The following is a 23,707-nucleotide window of genomic DNA, read 5'->3' on the forward strand; positions in this document are numbered from 1 at the left end:
GTCCTTGGGCCCCTGCACCCGTGTGGGAAACCCAGAAGAAGCTGCTGGCTCCTGGCTTCGGATCAGCGCAGCTCCAGCCGTTGCGGCTAATTGGGAAGTGAACCAGCGGATGAAAGACCTCTCTCTCGCTGCCTTTCTTTCTCTCTGTGTAACTCTGACTTCCAAATAAATAAATCTTTAAAAACAAAAATATGTACCAAGACCTAGGTTGAGTGCTTTTCTCACCATCTCCTTTCACTCTCACCAGAAACAGCTTATATAGAAAGGAAAGGAAACTGAGGTTATAGAGGGCAGTTAGCTTCCTAAGATCATCCACCCTCTATTTATTCTCACTTCACACAACATGTGGCACTGTCAGCAGACATTGGAGAAGATGGCTTCTCCACTCCGAAACAGATTTTTTTTTTTAATTTTTTTTTTTTTTTTGACAGGCAGAGTGGACAGTGACAGAGAGAGAGAAAGGTCTTCCTTTGCCGTTGGTTCACCTTCCAATGGCCGCCGCGGCCGGCGCACTGCGGCCGGCACACCGTGCTGATCCGATGGCAGGAGCCAGGTGCTTCTCCTGGTCTCCCATGGGGTGCAGGGCCCAAGCACTTGGGCCATCCTCCACTGCACTCCTGGGCCACAGCAGAGAGCTGGCCTGGAAGAGGAGCAACTGGGACAGAATCCAGCGCCCCAACTGGGACTAGAACCCGGTGTGCTGGCGCCGCAAGGCAGAGGATTAGCCTAGTGAGCCACGGCGCCGGCCCGAAACAGAATTTTCCCTTTCACTTCATGGAATATATAATTGATAAAGACTGACAGCTGCAAAAGGAAAATGTGTAGTCTGCCCAGTGAAGTCTCCACTTCCAATAGAACTGAAAGCAGATATAGCTGAGAACAAGGTAAAGGAACTGGATGGCTTTTCCTGGTTCTTTGAGTCAGACCGTGTGACCTCATTATTTTGTTTCAATTTCCTATTCCAAGAACTTCATATGTACCCAAGATCAAATATGCATATCAAAATACATTCCAAAATAAAATAAATGATTTTTGGATGATCTAGGTCACTGGTCCCCTCCACTAATATGCATAATCCGATGATGCCATGTATGATAAGCAACCCTTTGATGAAAGGTTTGATGCTTCAGTCCTTAAAGGAGTTTGGAATTTTGCCAGTTTTGACTATTTTTGAAGACTGCTCTGTTTAGTGCTCTGTCATTTGAAATTCCTAGCTATTTAGGAAAAGGAAGATGAAGTCATATTGAAAAAGAAAAAAAAATGGGTCCAACAGGAGTAACAACTTGAGTCAGATTGAACATCATAAAGTATTAACTGGTTGTTGAAATAACAAGTTAGCAACATAAACTAGACTCCCACTGAAAACGAAGCAGTCACTCTGTTTTCTGGCCCCCTCTTCATTCCTTTCTTGTATATGCAACTTTTATAATGCACTTGTCAGGCCACTCATTAAATTCACATTTGTATTCTGACCATGAGGACTGTTTTGGCTTCCAAGTTGGTCAAGTTGAACTGCTTTGAAGCTGGTAATCTGCTGAATTGGCTGACTTCTTTCATGGTTTTCCAGAACAAACAGATCCCCTTTAAAAAATCCCCCCTTTTGTTATTTCAGGTGGTTTGAGTCTGTTATTCTTACATAAAGATGTTAAGGTTCTTCCAAGAGAGGTTCAAAGCAAACTTAGAAATAAAATGTTAAGCGGATTAAAAGGACCTTTAGTGTAATGATCATTTCACTGGATGAAAGATGAGGTTAAAATTGGTCATCACCTAACTATATAGCCAATCTTCCATTTTTTTTTTAAAAGCTTACATAGAAAATCTGAAGGTAGCCCTAAATATTAGAAAGGAATGTCATCATTCAGACAGTCATCAGGATAATAATAACACTTACTAAATGCTTATTCTAACAACCCTGGGAGGTAGACATCCTCGTTATCTCTGTTTTTCAGATGAGGAAACTGAGGCACAGAGATTAAGACCATATGTATAAAGTAAGCATGAAAGCTATCGGATTGAAGAGGCAGTGCAGCATAACAGGGAGCAGGTGCTTCAAAGGTGTGCAGAAATGGGTTCAAATCCAAGCTCTGACCTTTATTTGCAGAGTAAGCACATTTCCTAGCCTCTACACCACCACTTGCTTATCAATAACATAGGATTATTATACCTGCTCCAAAGGTGGTTTCAAGGATCAAATAACATTAAATAACAATAGTATAGGACTTATATTAAGTGGTTTATGTATTAGACTTTTTTTCTTTTTATATTAAGTGGTTTATGTATTAGACTTTTTTTAAATTTATTTCCTCTCCAAAGAAATTTTTTATTTAAGGAATACAGACCTCATGCATTTCATAAGTACAGCTTTAGGAATGTAGTGATTCTTCTCACCATACCCACCCTCCCACCTACTCTCCCAGCCCTCCACCTCCTCCCTATCCCATTCCCAGTCCTATTCTCCATTAAGATCCATTTTTGATTAACTTTTTATGTATAAGACTTTTTCTAGGCACTTAATTTTTACAACAATGTTAATATGTTGGTATTTTTGTTATCTTCATTTTTACCAACAAGAAAATATTAGCATAAAGAAGCTAACTTGCTAGTTATGACTTAGCATAATGCCTGGCATATAATAATCATTTGATAATAGTACTGTACTACTAGTATCAAGAGAAAAGGAAGTGCTTGCAATTTATTTGAAAAAAATTTTTCATTTTACCATGATACCTTCACTAATAGATACTGGAGAAAGACAAAGGTATAAAAGAATTGTTAGGGTCATGGGGCCTAGTTAGGCTGATCTAAACCTATGTATCAATTGAAACCGGAAAGGCATAAAGTAATTATTAGTAAATTTGATTTCAACTCTGTGGCAATGATATATTAAAACAAGTGCTGCTACTTTTTCATCATTGGGTCCAGTCAAGTGGTCATACCTCAGTAAAGTATGATGAATAATAGACACACATATCTAGATATGTATACACATGTTTTCATATGTATAATCAGGTTTTGTTGTTACCTGAATGAATTTAGTTAGTAAGAATCCTGAAATTTGATGTTTTGGGACTGTTTTTCATGTTTTGTTTTTTTTTTTTAAGTCAAGACAGTTATCTTTGGCGATAGGAGGGTAGGTTCTTTTTTTTTTTTAAGATTTATTTATTTATTTGAAAGTCAGAGTTACACAGAGAGAGGAGAGGCAGAGAGAGAGAGAAAGAGGTCTTCCATCCGATGGTTCACTTCCCAATTGGCTGCAACAGCTGGAGCTGTGCTGATCCGAAGCCAGGAGCCAGGAGCTTCTTCTGGGTTTCCCACACGGGTGCAGGGGCCCAAGGACTTGAGCCATCTTCTACTGCTTTCCCAGGCCATAGCAGAGAGCTGGATGGAAAGTGGAGCAGCCAGGTCTCAAACCGGCGCCCATATGGGATGCCGGCGCTTCAGGACAGAGTGTTAACCCGCTGTGCCACAGTGCCGGCCCATTACTATCTATCTGTTTTGACTGAATGTTTGCCAGGTGATTTTAGTTTTAAAATAGTCATCTAATCTCTATTTTCTCTTTTCCTCTCCTGTATCCTCTTACCCTATCTATAGCCCCAACACACATACACACACACACAGACACATACATATATACATACATACACACACTCCTGCACAAAAATAGACTTATAGACTTTTAAAAGTTCCTCATTAAACACAGAAATGCCAAAGAATGTTTGGAACTGGTATGTTCAAGCCAAAGAGATTTATCACATTCTAAAAAGAATCTTTGGCATTAATGAAGAAACCAGAACCAATTTTAAAAGCAATTACTGCACTAACACTCAATATGTGTGAAGCTCTGATCATTCCTTTAATCTCTCATACCAAAGAAAATTAGACAGTGTGTTGGTTGTTTAAATTCCCACGCACATTGCTCCTGTATCCTGCTCAAACATTACTTTGCTTATACATATAGTTATATAAAATGCAAGCAAACATACAAGCTTAACTTCTTGGAAATCTGGTTTGAGTTCTTGAAGTAAATTCATTTGGCTCCTCGTACAGGTGAAAAGGAAGGTGGCATGGTTTTATCACCCCAGTTGCAACAACCACACAGTTCTGTGCAAAGAATATCTGCCTCTTAGGGAAACTGTGTGGTGAACTAATCTTTTAGGAAGAAAGTCCCCTATTTTTCACATTTGTAAAACAAATTTCCTAGTAGAATCTTCAAGGTGTCTCAGGTTTAGCTCATATACATTTCATTTTTTGTACTCTGTCACTTACCTCAGATCAGGGAAAACATGTTTATCTTTTTTTTTTTTAAGATTTTATTTACTTATTTACTTGACAGGCAGAGATACAGACATAGAGAGAGAGAGAGACAAAGAGAAAGGTCCTCCCTCCGCTGGCTCACTCCCCAAGTGGCCGCAATGGCCGGGGATGCCATTAACCCAGTGCACCACGGAGCCAGCACCGATGTTTATCTTTTTAGGACTGGCTTATTTCACTAAACATAATGGTTTCCAGTTGCACCCATTTTGTTGCAAAAGACAGGATTTCATTCTATTTTATAGCTGAGTAGTATTCCATATATATACATGCCACATTTTCTTTATCCAGTCATTAGTTGATGGACATCTGGGTTGATTCCATATTTTAGCTGTTGTGAATTGATCTTCAATAAACTTGGAGGTACAAATAGCTGTTTTGTATGCTGATTTCATTTTCTTTGGGTAAATTCCCAGGAGTGGGGTGGCTGGGTCACATGGTAAGTCTATTTTCAACCTTCTGAGGAATCTCAATACTGTCTTCCACAACGGCTGTATTAGTTTGCATTCCCACTAACAGTGGATTAAGGAATCTTTTCCCCCACATCCTCACCAGCATTTATTATTTTTTGATCTTTGGATGATAGCCATTCTAACTGGGGTGATGTGAAACCTCATTGTGATTTTGATTTGCATTTCCCTGATGGTTAGTATTCCTGAACACTTTTTCATGGGTCTGTTGGACGTTGAATTTCATCTTTTGGAAACTGCCTGTTCAAGTCTTTTGCCATTTCTTAACTGTGTTGTGAGTTTTGTTGTTGAGTATCTTGAGCTCTTTGTTGATTCTGGATATTAATCCTTTATCAATTCCATTGCTTGCAGGTATTTTCTCCCATTCTGTCAGTTGCCTCTTCACTTTGTTGTGTGTTTCCTTTGCACTGCAGAAGCATTTTAGCTTCATGTAATCCTATTTATCTATTTTGGCTTTGATTGCCTGTGTTTCTGGGGTCTTTTCAAGCAGTCTTTGCCTATGCCAATGTCTTACAGAGTTTCCCCAATGTTATCTAGTAATTTGAATAATAAAGCTAGATCGTTGGTTCATTTTGAGTTGATTTTTGGTATAAGGTGGATGTCTTGTTTCATAGCTCTGCATGGGGAAATACAATTTTCCCAGAATCATTTGTTGAAGAGACTGTTCTTGCTCTAGGGATTGATTTTAGCTCCTTTGTCCAGCATTAGTTGGTTTTAGATGTGTGGGTTGATTTCTGGGACTTCTATTCTGTTCCATTGGTCTATGTGTCTTATTTTTGTGCCAGTACCAGGCTGTTTTGATTATACTGCCCTGTAGTATGTCTTGAAATCTGGTGTGTTGTAATGCATCTGGCTTTGTTTTTGTTGTTTAAGATTGCTTCAGCTATTCGTAGTCTCTTGTATTTCCATATGAATTTTAGCATTATTTTTTTCTAGATCTGAGAGGAATGTCATTGGTATTTTGATTGGGTTGTATTGAACTTGTAAATTGTTTTTGATAATATGGACATTTTGATGATATTATTTCTTCCAATCCATGAACATGGAAGCATTTTCCATTTTTTTATTTCTTTGATGTTTTATAATTTTCATTGTAGATATCTTTCACTTCATTGGTTAAATTTATCTTAAAATATTTAATTTTTTTGTAACGATTGTGATGGTACTGATCTTATAAGTTCTTTCTTAGCTATGGCTTTGTCTGTTGTATACAAAGACTATTGATTTTTGTGTGTTGATTTTATATCCTGCATCTTTACATAACCATACATAGAGTTTTAAAGAAACAAGACAGATTTATATTTACATTTTAGAAAACTCACTTCAATGGCTACTGTGTAATTATAAGCAAACAATGTGAAGCCTCAAACTTAGACACGATATGAAATGAGGTATTTGGAAATGGAATACTTGAGAGATATTTAGGTATCAAAAGACCAGGATTTATTGATCTGGGTGGCGAGAACAAATGAAGAGAAAAGATCTAGGTTGACTTATGTTTCAGAGTTGGGTGATATAGGAGTAAGGGTAGACTTTCTACAGCTAAAACTCCCACTCTTTTGCAGAATTATAGGATCTTTTAAAATATTTATTTATTTATTAGAAAGTCATATGCTTTTTTCCAGGCCATTAGCAGAGAGCTGGAAGTGGACCAGCTGAGATTCAAAATGGCACCCATATGCGATGCTGGCATTGTGGGCGGCAGTTTTACTCACTATACCACAACGCCAGCCCCAGCATAACAGAATCTTAAACACAGGCATTTACTTCATTTTCATAAAAGCTGCCAAAAGGTTGATGGTTCAGGTTGATGTGGCTCCATGGGGTCAGTAGGAATCTATGCTCCTGTCTTTATTACTTGTCATCCTGGAACACGGTTTCCAACCCCAAAGTCACCTATGATTCCAAGGTGGATACTGAAACTCTGGTCATCATTATATCCATGCTGGAGGACAAAAGATGGCAGGAAGACAGAAGCACAGAGAAGGGCTCCTCTCAGCTAAATCAGTTCCCTTTAAGTAGTCTTCCTAGAAATACCTTACAACAGTTTCATGAGAGGACTTAAAAAATTTGTGGAAAAATAAAACTAAAAGATGTAATTCTGGTACAAAAATTTTGAACTATATTCATAGTTTTTCATAATATGCATTTTCTTTTTGAGGATCTTTCATATATCATTAGCCACATCTTGCCTACATGGAATTTTTTTGGCCCCATTTTATTTAAAAGGTGGAGAGACAGATCTTCCAGCTGCTGATTCACTCTCCAAACGCTTGCAACAGCCAGGATAGGGCTAGGCTGTAGCCAGGAGTCAGGAACTCAGTTTGGGTCTCATACAGGGAGTGGCAGACACCCAACTACCTGAACCATTATTTGCTTCTTCGGAAGGTGAGTAGTAGCAGGAAAGTGAAATTGGAAGCAGAAATCATACTTAAACCAGGTACTTTGATATGGGGTAACTACTGCACCAGATAACCAGTCCTCCTCCAACAGCCTCATTTAAATGAAAGGCAGTCTCAGAAGTGAAGCATTCTGGGTGTCATTGTACCAAGAAGAAAACTGAGGAGTTTTCCCAAGGAGGGAGGAGAATGTGCTTGGCATTGGCAACTGCTAGTGTATAGTTCATGAGCTGTGGTGCAGAATTATACTACGAAGAGAGAATCAGAGAAAACTTCCTCAGAGTGTTGGAAGAAATGAGCAGAGGGGGCCGGCGCCGCGGCTCACTAGGCTAATCCTCCGCCTAGCGGCGCTGGCACACCGGGTTCTAGTCCCGGTCAGGGCGCCGGATTCTGTCCCGGTTGCCCCTCTTCCAGGCCAGCTCTCTGCTGTGGCCCGGGAGTGCAGTGGAGGATGGCCCAAGTGCTTGGGCCCTGCACCCCATGGGAGACCAGGAAAAGCACCTGGCTCCTGGCTCCTGCCATCGGATCAGTGCGGTGCGCCGGCCACAGCGCACCGGCCGCGGCGGCCATTGGAGGGTGAACCAATGGCAAAGGAAGACCTTTCTCTCTGTCTCTCTCTCTCTCTCACTGTCCACTCTGCCTGTCTAAAAAAAAAATAAATAAATAAAAAAATTAAAAAAAATAAAAAGAAGAAATGAGCAGAGGAAGAAGATCCAGAAGAATGATTGATGAGGCAGATGTGGACTTAGAAATAATGTGAAAGCAACTGAAGAGAGAATCTCACAATGGATAGAGTGACCCCAGGTACCAGATATTGCTGATTAGTCAAGTCAGGCAAGAAGTAAGAAATGCCCGTTGGATCTAGTGGGTGGAAGTCATAATTTTTGGTATTCCAAAGACCAATTTTACTGGAGATTCGGAGGCAGAGACAGACTAGAATTAGTTAAAGCACATATGAAAGATTAGAAAATAGAGACAAGGGTTGTAGGCAACTCTTTTGAAAACCTTGGCAGGGGGAATAGCATGAGAGAAGGCTATAACTAAAAGGGATGATGCGGGATTAAGCAAGTGTTTTTAAGGAGGATATATACTTGAATGTGTTACTGCTGCTGAGAAGGAGCCTGTGGAAAGGAAGTCTGCAGAGACAAGTGAGAGTCTTGATCCCTTCAGCATGACAGAATAGCCGTCTTGAAACTAAAATTGCTGAAATTCAGAGGTGAGAATTTCAAAGGAAATTGCTGAACACCTACCATGAAATTAAGGAATCTACAGATACTTTGTAGTGAGAGAGAGAACCTTGGGCCACAAGCCAGCACCAAGGTCTCTGTATGCTGGAAACGCTGAGCTGCTTTTCTGGTGGCTGCATGCAGTGTGGGAGACAAGATGCAACACTTGGACACAATCTACATAGCCTTCTCAATAAGAGAAATGTGCGCCAAGCTCGAAGGCTAAAGACGCAGTGCAAAGGTGAACAAAAAATAAACCTTGTGCAAGAAGGCCCAAAAATAAAGCCTTCCTCCCTCAACAGAGGTGCTGAATGTGGGTGGTTAGCAAGAAAATCCTTCCTGAGAATTTCTAACAACCAACTTGTTTGCACAACTCAAGTGAATAATTTAATTTACTTTTAAAGCAATCCTTCAGTAATTAGTGTTTCTGAAAGTGACAGAAATCATTTCTGATTATATGATGAATCAGTTCCAAGGGAAATTTGCAGCTCCTAGTTAAAAATCACAAAACACCTGGACACTCTCAGAACTTTCACTTTCAGCCACGAGGGAGAAGAAACAGGGACCAGGTATATTCTCCTGCCTGAAACAACTTCAAGAAGCAGAAAATAAAAATACATGAGACAGAAGGTCTTCAGATTCTGGGCATCAGGCAATATCAGATCATGATCATTGAATGATAGGAAACAGGGCTAGTGAGCCCTAACATGGCTCCAGTTTACTGCCCAGAGAGAATTTCTAGCCTGCAAGCAGGGAGGAGGAACCCAAGCTGAGAGCCCGGGTAGGCTCTAGTTGAAGAGATGGAGCTAGAAGTCTGAGCAGACCAAGGAGAATAGATGTCTTAGGGCAGAGCACTGGAGAGGGAAGGTTGAACAAAAAGAGGACTCTTTTAATTTTTTTAAAGGTAATGATTAGTGGTGAATTAGGCCTGTGATTATAGAGTAGATTAAAATTATGTCTTTGCAAAAATTAAAGAAAAATAAAGGGAAGGAAGGTGGGGGGGGTTGAGGGAAGAGGGGAAGAGTGAGAAAAGCATGGTTATCTTCTTAGAACTGTACTTATGAAATACATGAAATCTGTTCTCTTTTTATTAATAAAAATTTAAAATTAAATAAATATAATCTTAATATATACTAAATCTATCTTCTGTATATAAAGATAATTGAAAATGAATATTGATGTGAATGGAATGGGAGAGGGAGCGGGAGATGGGAGGGGTACAGGTGGGAGGGAAGTTATGGGGGGGGAAAGCCATTGTAATCCATAAACTGTACTTTGGAAAATTATATTTACTAAATAAAAGTTAAAAAAAAGAAAAAACAATAAAAAAAGAAATATAATTTTATTGCTTTCAAGGATAAATAAGCTCAGTTAGACTTATTAAACAAAAAAGATTTATTTATTTGGAAGGCAGTTACAGAGAGAGGGAGAGAGACAGAGAGAGAGGGAGAGAGAGAGCTTTCATCCACTGTTTCACCCCTCCAGATGTCTACAACAGCCAGGGCTGGGCCAGGCTGAAGATAGGAGCCAGGAGCTCCATCCAGGTCTCCCACATGGGTGGCAGGGGCCCAAACACTTGGGCCATTCTCTGCTGCTTTCCCCAGGCCATTAGCAAGGAGCTGGATTGAGGTGGAGCACCCAGGACTGGTACCCATATGGCATGCTAGCATTGCAGGCTGAGGCTTTACCCGTTACGTCACAATGTCAGCCCCAGAAAGGGGATTCTTAAGATCTGCAAAGAGTACCCCACATGTTTTTAGCTAAGTCTGCTCAGTGCACGCATGTGAGACAACTACCAGAGGCTAAGGAAAGAATCACTTAAAGTAATGACAGGATCCAATCTTCAAGGCTCGCTTGGTGCTAGTAATTTTTCTTGCTTCCACCACTTAGAGTAAAAAAAATCTCATAATCATAGGTATCAGATAGAGTATGCAGAAGAGTTTTGCTTCACTAATGAGGCAAAATTACTCTCAGAATAAATGCTTCTCTGGTCCCACAGAGCAAAGCTTAAAATCAAGGCAGATCAAATTGGTTCCAAGTGATGTAACTGCACTCCAGAAGAAGATTCAAGGATCTTTATGTAGCAGCCAATACCTGGAAACAATCCAAACGTCCATCAACAGGTGACTGGGTAAACAAATTGTTTTATATCACTCAATGGAACATTATCCAGCAGTAAAAACAAGTGTATTATAGACACACAGCATGAAGAAACCCGAAAATATTTATCTTGAGTTAAAGGAGGCAGACTACAGGGAATATATACTGTATGATTGCATTTATGTAAATTTCTAGAAGATGCAAGCTAATCTGTTCTGACAAGTAGATGCTTGGACACAGGGATATGGGAATGAGCAGAGTGGTTATTAAGGGAGGATTCACAAGGGCTAGGAGAAATTTTGAGGAGGTCGATGGTAAATGGGCTGATTGTGGTGAAGATTCAAAGGTATATACACTTGTCAGGATCTACCCAATTGTACATCTTAAACATGTAGCTTATTGTATATCGATTGTGTCTTTAAAGTTCTGTTAATTAAAAAGAAAAAAGAAAAGAATGACAAACAAGAATCATCAAAATAATAGCTAACATAATAAAATCTCCTACTTTAGGAAGGAACTTCATTAATTTTTGAAGGCAACTATAAAAACCTACAACATACCAGGGGATTCCAATTCAATCCCATCGAGGTGGCATGTACCAATGCCATCTCACTGTTCCAGGTGATCAGTTTCAGTTCACAGTTGGTCATGGTGAAGGGACTGGGAGTCAAAGGGAGCACATAGACAAGTCTAGTACCTGCTAACGCTAACTGATGGAGTAAATAAAGGGGAGAGTGATCCAACATGGGAAGTGAGATACTCAGCAGACTCATAGAATGGCAGATGTCCTAAATAGCACTCTGGCCTCAGAATCAGCCCTAAAGGCATTCGGAGCTGGCTGAAAAGCTCATGAGAGTATTTCAGGCATGGAAAGCCAAGACACTCTGGCAAAAGATCTCTGCGAGTGAGATCCCAGTGGAAAGAACAGGCCATCAAAGAAGGAGGTACCTTTCTCTGAAGGGAGGAGAGAACCTCCACTTTGACTATGACCTTGTCTAAACAAGATAAGAGTTGGAGAACTCAGAGGGCTTCCATAGCCTTGGAAACTCATGACTGGAGCATAGGGAGATTACTGATGCCATAGACAGGAGTGTCAATTGGTAAAGTCAACAACAGGAGTCACTGTGCACTTACTCCTCATGTAGGATCTCTGTCCTTAATGTGCTGTACATTGAGATTTAATGCTATAACGAGTACTCAAACAATATATTTCACTTTGTGTTTCTATGGGGGTGCAAACTGTTGAAATCCTTACTTAATGCATACTAAACTGATCCTCTGTAAAAAAAAAAAAAAAAGAAAGAAAGAAAGAAAGAAATTATCAATTCCCAACTTGACTCTCACTGGGATTAAACATGACAATAGGTCTGCTCTGATTTCATCATCATTTAAAAAAATCATCTATTATTTTTCACTTTATGTTTCTGTGTGGGAGCAAACTGTTGAAATCCATACTTAATGTATACTAAGCTGATCTTCTGTATATTAAGATAATCGAAAATGAATCTTGATGTGAATGGAAGGGGAGAGGGAGTGGGAAAGGGGAGGGTTGTGGGTGGGAGGGACGGTATGGGGGGAAAGCCATTGTAATCCATAAGTCGTACTTTGGAAATTTATATGCATTAAATAAAAGTTTAAAAAAAAAAAACCTACAACAAATATGTGTTATGATGAAATGTTGAAAGTATTCCATCAAGAAAAGAGAGAGGTCGGTTAACACTAGAAAGCACTGGAATGTTCAGGCAGTAAAGTAATGTAAGGAAAAGAAATGTAATGATAAAGACTAGAAAATAAAAGCAGAAGATCACTATTGATGCTAAATCATTCTGAAAGAGTCTACAGATAAATCATTTCACCTAAAGAGAAAGTTAGGACAAGTGGCTGGATTAAGTATCAATATAGAAAACGCAGGTGATTTCTACTCATTAGCATCAGTAAGTTCCTTTCTATGGTGGCAATACAATGTATAGTTTTAAGGAGTGTGAACGCTTTCATGGAAAAATGATTTAACGCTACTGAACATCATTAGACAACCTACATGAGGGGACAGTTATAATCTTGAATAGAAAAACAGTATTGTAAGATTCTCACTATCTCTAGATGTATTCAATGTTATTGAAACCAAAATCCAAGTGGGTTTTGTTTTAAAATTGGAAAAATTATTCTAAAATTTATATGAAAGAGAAAAAAGTAAAAAAAAATTAAAAAATGAACAGACCAGAAACTTGTGAGGAAGAACAAATGGAGGAGAGGCTTGCTTGACCAAGATTTAAGGCTTATTATAAAGCTGTAATGATTAAGGCCCTGCATTGACCCCAGAGATAGACACATCCATGGATCAGAAGAAAGGACTAGAGTGAAAACCATTCATGCATGCAAGCCTGATTCATGATGAAGTCATTGCAGTTCACTGAAGAAAAGATCAACTGTTCAACAAATGGTGCTGGGATGATCCATCTATATTAGCAAAATTGGATCCCAACCTTGCACTATACATAAAAATGCTTTTTTGATGGATTAAAGATTTAAATGTGAAAGCATAAGCACAGAAATTTAGGAGGCAATGTACTGGAATATAGCCTTTTTTTAAAAAAAGATTCACTTTATTTATTTGAAAGGGTTATAAAGAGAGAAGGAGACTGAGAGAGAGGGAGAGAAAGAGAGAGAGATCTTCCATCTGCTAGTTCACTCCCTGAATGGCCACAATGGCTGGTACTGGATCATGCAAAAGCTAGGAGCCAGGAGCTTCATCCAGGTCTCCCATGTGGGTAATAGGGGTCCAAGGACTTGAGACACCTTCCACTGCTTTCCCAGGCACATTAGCAGGGAGCTGGATTGGAAGTGGAGCAGCCAGAACTCGAACTGGCACCTTTATGGGATGCTGGACTTGCAACAGCTTAACCCACTGCACTACAAAGCCATCCCATAGAATATAGCCTTTTGATACAGGAGGAATTCTTACGAAATTAAATAAACAAAATGCAAATCACAGAGGAAAGCATCGATAAATTCATATTATATAACTGCAGTTCATCAAGAAGCACAATAAAGTAAAAAGGCAAGTTGTGAATTAGAAAATCATATTCTCAAATCATTTCTTATAGAGGATTAGTCCCCTATATGCCTCTTATATATATATATATATATATATTTTTTTTTTTTGACAGGCAGAGTTAGACAGTGAGAGAGAGAGAGAGAGAAAGGTCTTCCTTCCGCTGGTTCAGCCCCCAAAAGGCCAATATGGCCAGCGCTGTGCCGATCCAAAGCCAGGAGCCAGGTGCTTCCTCCTGGTCTCCCATGCGGGTACAGGGCCCAAGCACTTGGGCCATCCTCCACTGCCTTCCTGGGCCACATAGAAACTGGACTGAAAGAGGAGCAACCGGGACAGAATCGGTGCCCCGACCGGGACTAGAACCCGGTGTGCTGGCACTGCAGGTGGAGGATTAGCCTAGTGAGCCGCGGTGCTGGCCGCCTCTTATATATATTTAAGATATAGCTATTCTAGGGGAAAAAATGGCCAAAATATAAAAACAGATATTTCATGGTAAAGGAAACACAAATGGTCCGTAACATAGGAAGATATGCTCCATCTCATTATTAACCATGGAAATGCAAACATCATGTCATACCAACAGATTTGGAAAAAAGTGAAAAATTCACGTTACTAAGTTAGCAAGGCTATGTAATAATGTAAGTTGTGTTTGCTGTTGCTGGGAGTATTAATTCAGAGTATATTTATTATTGGAGCACAGTTTATTATCTTTTTTTTTTTTTGGACAGGCAGAGTGGACAGTGAGAGAGAGAGACAGAGAGAGGTCTTTCTTCCGTTGGTTTACCCCCCAAATGGCTGCTATGGCCAGCGTGTTGCGCTGATCCAAAGCCAGGAGCCAGGTGCTTCTCCTGGTCTCCCATGCGGGTACAGGGCCAAAGCATTTGGGCCATCCTCTACTGCCTTCCCGGGCCACAGCAGAGAGCTGGACTGGAAGAGGAGCAACTGGGACAGAATCTGACACCCCAACTGGGACTAGAACCCAGGGTGCTGGCGCTGCAGGCAGAGGATTAGCCAAGTGAGCCGCAGCACCGGGCAGTTTATTATTATCTAAGCAAGTTCAAACATGCGCATGATTTGCAATCCAGAAATGTTACACTTAGGTTTTTGTTTTCAATGGGATCAGGTGATAGTGGTGGGTGAAGCACATTTTTGAAAAGATGAATTAGAACAGGATATATATATATAAAAAAAGAACAGGATATAATAGAACTAAACAGAGGAGAAAAGAAATGGAGTATGTTAGAAGGCATTGCTAATAGTAAGCTTATGCTTTGTTTTGTTAATGTTTTGGTTGCTAATAGTAAGGTTTTGCTCTTGCCAGCATGCATCCTCGTGAGAATGACATCATCTTTAACCCTGCTTGGGAACCTGCATGGCAATCTCTGACGTACTGCCATGATGCCCACAGAAGAAGGGTGATCTGGAAGTCCAACTATTTCCTTAAGATCATCCAGCTTTCAGATGGTTATACACAATGCTTCACTGTGGGCTCCAGGCATGTCCCTCCAAAGGAAGGCTGTGGTGCTGATGGGCAAGAACACCATGATGCATAAGGTCGTACAAGGGCATCAGGAAAGCAACCCAGGCTTCATATCCGGGGGATTGCCAGCTTTGTGTCCACCAAGGAGGACCTCACTGAGATCAGAAACATGCTGGCTAATAACACCATCTTCCACTCAGGCTGGTATTATTATGCCCTGTGAGGTCACTGTGCTGGTCCAGGATACTAGTTTGAGATCCCAGATCTCCTTCTTCCAGGTTTTAGGCATCATCACTAGCATTTTCAGGGGCACCATTGAAATCGCGAGGAAAGCCAGAGACAAAGTAGGAGCCAGCAAAGCCATACTGCTGAATGTGCAGCACACATCCAGCAGGTGTAGCAGCAGTATCCAGAACCCCAGAGTGCTTGGCATTGCAGAGGAAACTGGATTCTCAACTACTGGAAGGTGTCTGCAACACTGCCAGTGTTTTTCTGCAGACTGGTCACCTGACTGTTGCACCAGTGTTCCACTCAATCAGCAATGGGTACAAGTGAGTCCTGGCTTTGTCTATGGAGATTGAGTACACCTTTCTATTTGCTGTAAAGGTCGAGGTCTCTTGGTTGATCCATGTGCATTTGTGGATCCTGTCCCTTGGCTGCTCCCACCACTGCTGCTCCAGGGTTGAGGTGGAGGAAGAGTTGGAGGAATCAGAGAGCATACGAGATTTTGTCTCTTGGACTAACCACCAAAAATAAATGAACTCAATCAGCTTTATTTGTGAAACAAGGAAATGAAGCCCTACTCTTTTCAAAATAAATAAAAAAGATTTTTCGTTGTTCTGCTAATTTTTGAGGTTGTATTGCAAAATGCTGTTTTCATCATGAGGTTTTTTTTTTTTGTTTTTTTTTTTTTTTTTTTTTTTTTTTTTTTTGACAGAGTGGACAGTGAGAGAGAGAGAGACAGAGAGAGAGAGAGAGACAGAGAGAAAGGTCTTCCTTTGCCGTTGGTTCACCCTCCAATGGCGCCGCGGCCAGCGCACTGCGGCCGGTGCACTGCGCTGATCTGAAGGCAGGAGCCAGGTACTTAATCCTGGTCTCCCCTGGGGTGCAGGGCCCAAGGACTTGAGCCATCTTCCACTGCACTCCCGGGCCATAGCAGAGAGCTGGCCTGGAAGAGGGGCAACCGGGACAGAATCCGGCGCCCCGACCTGGACTAGAACCTGGGGTGTCGGCGCCACTAGGCGGAGGATTAGCCTGTTGAGCCGCGGCGCCAGCCTCATGAGTTGTATTCAAAAACTTTTCGAAGTCACCTTCATAGAGAAATTCTTATTTGCACAGGGACACAATTATAGGAGCGTGCACAATAGTGTTAGTTTTAATAACGAAAAAGTGAAAACAGCTCCAATATCCAGCAACAGTAACATGATAAAAAAAATGGTAGATTAGTCATGAAATGGAAGTTATTCAAGTATTAGATCTAAAAGAATCTGGTGCCAGGGTGTTTGGCACAGTGGCTAAGATGCCACTTGGGATGCCTGCATCCCTTAGGATAGTGCGTAGTTGAACCCTAACTACTCTACTTCTGATCCTAGAACCCTGGGAGGCAGTGGTGATGGCTCAAATACCTGCGTTCCCGCCAACCATGTGGAGATCTGAACTGGGCTCCTAGCTCCAGGATTTAGCTTGGACCAGCCCTAGCTGTTGCAGGCATTTGGGGTGTGAATGAATCGATGGAAGATCCCTCTGTGTCTCTTTCTGCCTCTGTGACTGTCAAATAAAAACAAAAATAAGTAAATAAAAATGTTTAAAAGTATCAGATAGGATATATTAGAAATAAACAACAGTATTCAGAAAAAAAATCTAAAGCATTGTCAACATTTAACCCTTGAGTGAGAGACACAATGCAGAGGAATGCAAAGCTTGATTAAAGTCCCAGTAGTGCTCTATAAGCTTGGGTGATGGGCATACATGTGCTAATATTTTTATTATTTAATTTCAACAGATATTTTATATATTTTACCTTGTGTGATATACTTCACAGTTTGAAATAATTAAGATAAATACAAGCGAGAGAGAAGTTAGCTAATGGAATAAGAATTTTTTTTAAAGCTGTGGATTTTCTTTTCCTTTGTAAAAAAATTATTTGAGGGGCCATTCTTGTGACTTAGCATGTAAAGCCACTGCCTGCAGTGCTGGTCTACCATATGGATGCTAGTTCTAGTTCCAGCTGCTCCACTTCTGATCCAGGTCCCTGCTAATGCACCTGGAAAAGCAGTTAGAAGATGGCCCAGGTGCTTGGGCCCCCACACCCATGTAGGAGACCCGGAAAAATCTCCTGGCTTCTGGCTCGGATCAACCCAGCTCCAGCTGTTGCAGCCATCTGGGGAGTGAACCAACGGATGGAAGACTTCTCTCTCTGCCTCTGTAATGCTGCCTTTCAAAGAAATAAGTAAAATCTTTTTAAAAAATTATTTGTAAGGCAATGTTACAGAGAGAGACAGAGTCAGAGAAAATAGGTCTCCTTTCTTAGTATTTCTCAAAGCTTGGGGTGTGGATACAGTATTAAAGAACATTAGGAGGCCAGTGCTGTGGCACAGTGGATTAATGTCCTGGCCTGAGGCACCAGCATCCCATGTAGGTGCCAGTTCGAGACCTGGCTGCTCCACTTCCTGTCCAGCTCTCTGCTAGGGCCCGGGAAAGCAGTGGAGGATGGTCCAAGCCCTTGGGCCCCTGTGCCCACATGGGAGACCGGGAGGAAGCTCCTGGCTCCTGGCTTTGGATCAGTACAGCTCTGGCTGTTATAGCCATCTGGGGAGTGAAACATCGGATAGAGGACCTCTCTCTCACTCTCTCTGCCTCTCCTCTCTCTGTGTAACTCTGACTTTCAAATAAATAAATAAATCTTTAAAAAAAAAAAAAGAACATTGGATCATGTACTGAGAAAATTGTCCCCATTTCATTTCTGAGAGATCTTCCTTCTGCTGATTCACTCCCCAAATGGCTGCAAAATCCAGAGCTGAGCCAGGCCAAATCCAGGAGCCAGGAGCTTCTTCCATGTCTCCTAGGAGGGTGTAGGGACCCAAAGACTTGGGCCATCTTCTACTGCTCTCCCAGGGATGCTGGCCTGGCAGGCTATGGCTTAACTCATTGCGCCACACACCAGTCCCTGAAATAAGATTTTTGAGTCAATGCATTGGAATGGACTTCGGAATGCAAGTGAATGACCATTTCTTCTTTTTTGTCTTTTCTCTCACAAACATGCACATTTCTTGACCAGAAAGGACAACTCCTTCTCTGAAGGCAAAAAAGGAAAATGCAAGGATTGGAAGGGACGAAGATATGTTCTCAGGTTTTTGTATGCAGGGAGCAAGTGTTAGAAGCAAGTGGAAGGAATGCAAGTTTGATAGTTCCTCTGTTCAAAAAGGGGAAATGGTCTGCTGCGAATGAAAGGGCATGTTTAGGAAAGAGGCATGTATGAGGTGTGTATCAAAGGCGTAGAGAGTAGTGTTCCATGAGGGTGCATTGGCACTGTGGCCAAGATGCTGCTTTGGGGGCTGGTGTTATGTCATAGGGGGTTAAGCCATTGCCTAATAACACTGGCATCCCATATGAGCACCGGTTTGAGTCTCTGCTGCTTCTCTTCCAATTCAGCTCCCTGCTATTGTGCCTGGGAAAGCAGCAGAAGATGGGCCAAGTAGGTTGGGTCCCTGCCACCCACATGGGAGACCTGGATGGAGTCTCAAGATCCTGGCTTTAGCCTGTCCCAACCCCAGGTATTGCAGACATTTGGGACTGGAACCAGCAGATGGAAGAGATTTCTGTCTGTCTCTTTCTCTCCCCCCACCCCCCAAGTCTACCTTTTCAATAAATACATCTTTAAAGAAAAGGAAAAAAAAAAGATGCTGCTTGGGATGCCGCATCCCATTCTACAGTGCCGGCTCTGCACCCAATTGCAACTTCTTGCTAACACACACTCTAGGATGTAGCCAGTGATGGCTCAAGTACTTGGGTATATGCCATTCACATCCCAGACCCCTGGCTTCATCCTGGCCCAGCCCCAGGTGTTTGGGGACATTTGGGAAGTAACCAGTGATGAAATATCTCTGTCCTCTGTCTCTCTGCTTTTCAAAAAAGAAAAAACAAAAAAACAAAATGAGTACTTCACAAAGTGGAGCCAGCATAGCAACAACATTTGGAGGTGATTGTTGTGGCTACGTAGGCAAAATTGTTTTTTAAATTTTAATAGTTATGAGATTTTTTTAAAAAATTAGTTATTTATTTGAAAGGCAGAATTAGAGAGAGAGGGAAAGACACACACACACACACACATACACACACAGGGGGGAGAGAGAGAGAGAGAGAGAGAGAGAGAGAGAGAGAAAGCTTCCATTTGCTGGTTCACTCCCCAAATGGCTGCAACTGCTGGAGCTGGGCTGATCCGAAGCCAGGAGCTTCTCCCGGGTCTCCCATGTGGGTGCAGGGGCCCAAGCACTTGGTCCATCTTCTGCTGCTTTCTCATGCACATTAGCAGGGAGCTGGGTCAGAAGTGGAGCAGCCAGGACTGGAACTGATGACTGTCTGGGATGCCAACATTGCAGGTGATGGCTTTATCCTCTATGTCACAGCACCAGCCCCATAAGTTTGTTTTAAAGAGTTTTTTAGTTTGAAAGGAAGAATGACAGAGAGAGAGAGAGAGAGAGAGAGAGAGAGAGAGAGAGAGAATGAGAATGAATCAGGGTCTTCCATCCGTCTTGTTCACTCCCCCAATGGCCCCAACAGCAACGTCTGGGCCAGGCCAATGCCCTGAGCCAATGAATTCCATTTTCATCTCCCATGTGAGTGGCAGGAACCAAAGCACTTGGACCATCTCCTGCTGCTTTTCCATCCGCATTAGCAAGAAGCTGGATCAGAATCAGAGCACCTGCGACTTGAAGTGGCACCCCAATACGAGATGTTGGTGTCATCACTGGTAACTTAATCCACTGCACTCCAGTGCCAGCCCCAGTTATGAGTTTATTTTAATGCAATGGATTTTTAAAATGTTTAATAATTTTCTGATTAATGTGTCCTGGGAAACATAGTATATCAAATCTAATATTTCATGGATATTACTTACAAAGCAAAAAGTAATGCTCAAAAATTGAAATACTTTTAAAAAAGACTATTTAATAAACATTAGCGGCCAGCGCCACGGCTCACTAGGCTAATCCTCCGCCCGCGGCAATGGCACCCCGGATTCTAGTCCCGGTTGGGGCACTGGATTCTGTCCTGGTTGCTCCTCTTCTAATCCAGCTCTCTGCTGTGGCCCGGGAAGGCAGTGGAGGATGGTCCAGGTCCTTGGGCCCTGCACCCGCATGGGAGACCAGGAGGAAGCACCTGGTTCCTGGCTTCAGATCGGTGCAGTGCGTCAGCTGCAACGCGCCAGCCGTAGCGGCCACTTAGGGGGTGAACCAATGGAAAAAGGAAGACCTTTCTCCCTCTCTCTCTCTCTCACTGTCTAACTCTGCCTGTCAAAAAAAAAATAGCTCAGAAGGTACTTCTTTATATAAGGTTTATTTATTTATTTGAAAGCCCGAGTTATAGAAAGAGAGGAGGAGACACACACACACACACACACACACACACACAGAGAGAGAGAGAGAGAGAGAGATCTTCCATCTGCTGGTTCACTCCCCAGATGGCCATAATGGCCAGGGTTGGGCCAGGCTGAAGCTGGCAGCCAGGAGTTTCAACCAGGTCTCCCACATGGATAGCAATGGCTGAGAAACTTAGGCCTGTTCTGCTGCTTTTCCAAGCCATTAATAGAGAGCTGGAGCTCAAGTGGAACAGCCAGGACAGGAACCAGTGCCCTTATGGAATACTGCCATGGCAGGTGGGGGCTTTACCTGCTATACCACAATGCTGGCCCCTCAGGTGCTACTTTGATATGGCAAAAATTTTGAAGGTGATGCTCAACCACATAGAGTTGGGGAAACTGTGGTTTTAATAGATATCTGAAAAGACCATTGGAAAAAGTGCAGCACTGTGGGTAAAAAACTTGAGTGATGCTGAGAGCCCAGCTATGCCTGATAGCACAGGTGTAGTAGCTCAGGCCTCCATTCTTTACCAAGAAGCCACTATGCTTTCATGGGGGATGTTTCCAGTATTTGCTGGAAAAATCAGATTTGTCAGAATAAAGATAAAAGTTGGTTTTGCCAGAATTAAGATAAGCAAAATAAACCAGAGAATTAGAGGTATAGTGGTTCTCTTTTGAACTCAGAACCCCCCACCCCTTTTATTGGACTTACTGCAATAGGAAGAGGATGGGGCAAAAAATGTATATTCATGTGTAATTAAAGTACAGTCAGAAAGGTATGAACTGCTGTTATGGTTGGAAAATAATTAGGATATTTCCCCCATGTGTAAAATTCTTGATCCCCATTCTTATGTTAGTGGGTCAAGAATGGAAGTTAATCGAATAATAGTGTCTAAAGCTGAGGTCCCAGAAAGTGATTAGTTGGAAAGTGATTGGACTGGATTAGGTTGTTGGAGTAGAGCCCATATGATCACATCATTGTGTGTGCTCCCTGTGCCTGTCTGCCTCCTGGCTTACCTATGATCCTTTTTCTGTTTGGTTTCAGCCATCCAACATCAGATGCCAGACTAAGACATCGGATGCCAATCGTGGGCATCCAAAACGATGACTCTATATGAACTTACTTCCTTCCTAACTAGCTTCTCTCAGGTATTTTAATTCAAGTAATGAAAATCTGACTAATGCAACTGTGCTATGGAAACAGGCGGGGATTGCCAACTCAGGGAGCTGGAGAAGGCTTTTTTAAGGTGACGTCTCGCTAGGTGGGCAGGGATGTAAGAAGCCAAGGGAAGTTGTATGATAAAAGCTCAAAGCCATGGGCTGGGCATTGTGGTGAAGCAGGTTAAGCCACCACCCGGGAAGTCTGCAACCCATATCCGAATACCTGGGATGGAGTCTTGGATCTGCTGTTTCCCATCCAGTATTCTTGCTAATGTGCCTGGGAGGCAGCCGGTGGGTTTCTGCCAACCATGTGGGAAACCAGGTGGAGTTTCTGGGAGCATTTGGGGAGTGAGCCACTGAGTAGAAGATTGATGTCTCTTCTCTCTCTGTCACTCTTTCTTAAAATACATACATACATACATAAATCCTTTTTAAAAAGAAAAGCGCAGAGCCATAGAAATGAATGATGACTGGAAGGTGTGTAAAACGATCAAAAAGACCGTCCTAACTCAGATGCACCATTAACAGGCTGCCTTGAAGCTGAAATATTCTTCTAGTCATTAGTCTCACCTTTTTTACTCAAAATTTAAAATATCCCTCAATGTGCTATCTCCTCTGGGAGGTTAAAGCAGGAAGCTGATATCATTGCCTAGGGGTTTGTCACATAATCTAGACTGCAGCAGTGGGTAGCAGGACAGAGAAGAGAATTTTTCATAAGGGCAGCCCAGCATCCAGAACCTGAGGTCGCAGGTGTGAACGGTTCCAGGGAATGTCCCAGGTCACCAGAAGCCGTGTGTTACCTGGGACAGGGAGTACAGAGAGGATAAGCAGTTTCCCAAAGGTGCTGACTCATTGTGGACCATTCACATATGCCTTCATTAAATATGTGTTGAATATGCCCTGCTGACAGGAGCCAAATGTATTTGCTATCAGGAATACAGCTGAACAGTATGGACATGGTCTCTACCTTCTCAGAACTCATGTGCAAGAGAATCATGTGACTTAGTAAATCACAGCTGTTCATTCAGACTTTTCCAAAGCCATGGAAAATGCCAGAATGAAGGAAGCTAAGAATTTAGAGGCAGGGCTGGTTCTTGTTCACTGAAACAAAGTGCTTCCTATATTCACTGATGTATCTTTAGGCTTCTCATAGAGCCAGCCAGTGAGACTGTGGTAGGCTGTTACATCTGAAAGAATGCTTCCAAATTGCTACTTTCCTAGAAACATCTCAATTTGCCACTAATCCTAGGCATGCCTGTGGGAATGCTAGAATGCCTTGATGACAATATCCCCTGGAGTTTTCTTAAATGTTAGCAAATATATACTAATTTGTTCGATCCTTTTAACTACTCTGAACAATGGGTTAGAAAGATACTGGACAGACATGGAAAACATAATTACCAAGGTAAAAGGTAAAGAACTTAAAAGTTTACCTCCCTTGGGCTCTTGATTTCTCAAGATGAGATCTGTTACATGTTAATTGTTTGGGTGCTTGGAGTCCTGCACACTCAGTAGATACTGAGTGATCCTTGAAATTTCTAATTTTATGTGAAATTATTTATAAATATGGGTCCATAATTCTCATCTGATTCTTAATGGAACATCTTGAAAGCCAAGAATCACTTCTATATATCGTTTGGAAGTGTTTCCATGAAGCTGAAAAGGATACAGTATCTATGAGAATATTCATGGATGACTTTATACAATCATCATGGAAGAAAAGGTGGTACAGCAGAGCACACAAGCCTAGGAGCCAGAAGACCTGGCCTCTGGCTCTACTTTCCTTATTAATCACTCCATGTGACTTTGTACAAGTCTCAGCCCTTGTTCAGCTTCAGTTTGCTTATCTTTCAAATGGAGGAAGTACCAAAACCTCAGGGGTTTGTGACCATGCTCTAGAAACCTCAAGGTGTTATCCAAAAGCAAGAGGCGT

At 41.8% G+C, this 23,707-nt stretch overlaps 1 protein-coding gene and 1 pseudogene across 2 annotated transcripts in view; both read left to right on the forward strand.

The window, feature by feature from the left end:
* The window catches only part of CCDC34 (coiled-coil domain containing 34), a 160,186-nt gene that overhangs the window by 56,412 nt on the left and 80,067 nt on the right, over positions 1–23,707 (forward strand). For both annotated transcript variants that reach the window (XR_011387889.1, XR_007911402.2), the window contains exon 8: positions 21,659–21,762. The gene's annotated coding sequence lies outside the window, so the exon portion shown is untranslated. The remainder of the gene's footprint in view (positions 1–21,658; positions 21,763–23,707) is intronic.
* Positions 14,796–15,886, forward strand: LOC127484439 (large ribosomal subunit protein uL10 pseudogene; annotated as a pseudogene).

The sequence above is a fragment of the Oryctolagus cuniculus genome, chromosome 1 (assembly GCF_964237555.1).
Source record: "Oryctolagus cuniculus chromosome 1, mOryCun1.1, whole genome shotgun sequence".
Classification (NCBI taxonomy): domain Eukaryota; kingdom Metazoa; phylum Chordata; class Mammalia; order Lagomorpha; family Leporidae; genus Oryctolagus; species Oryctolagus cuniculus.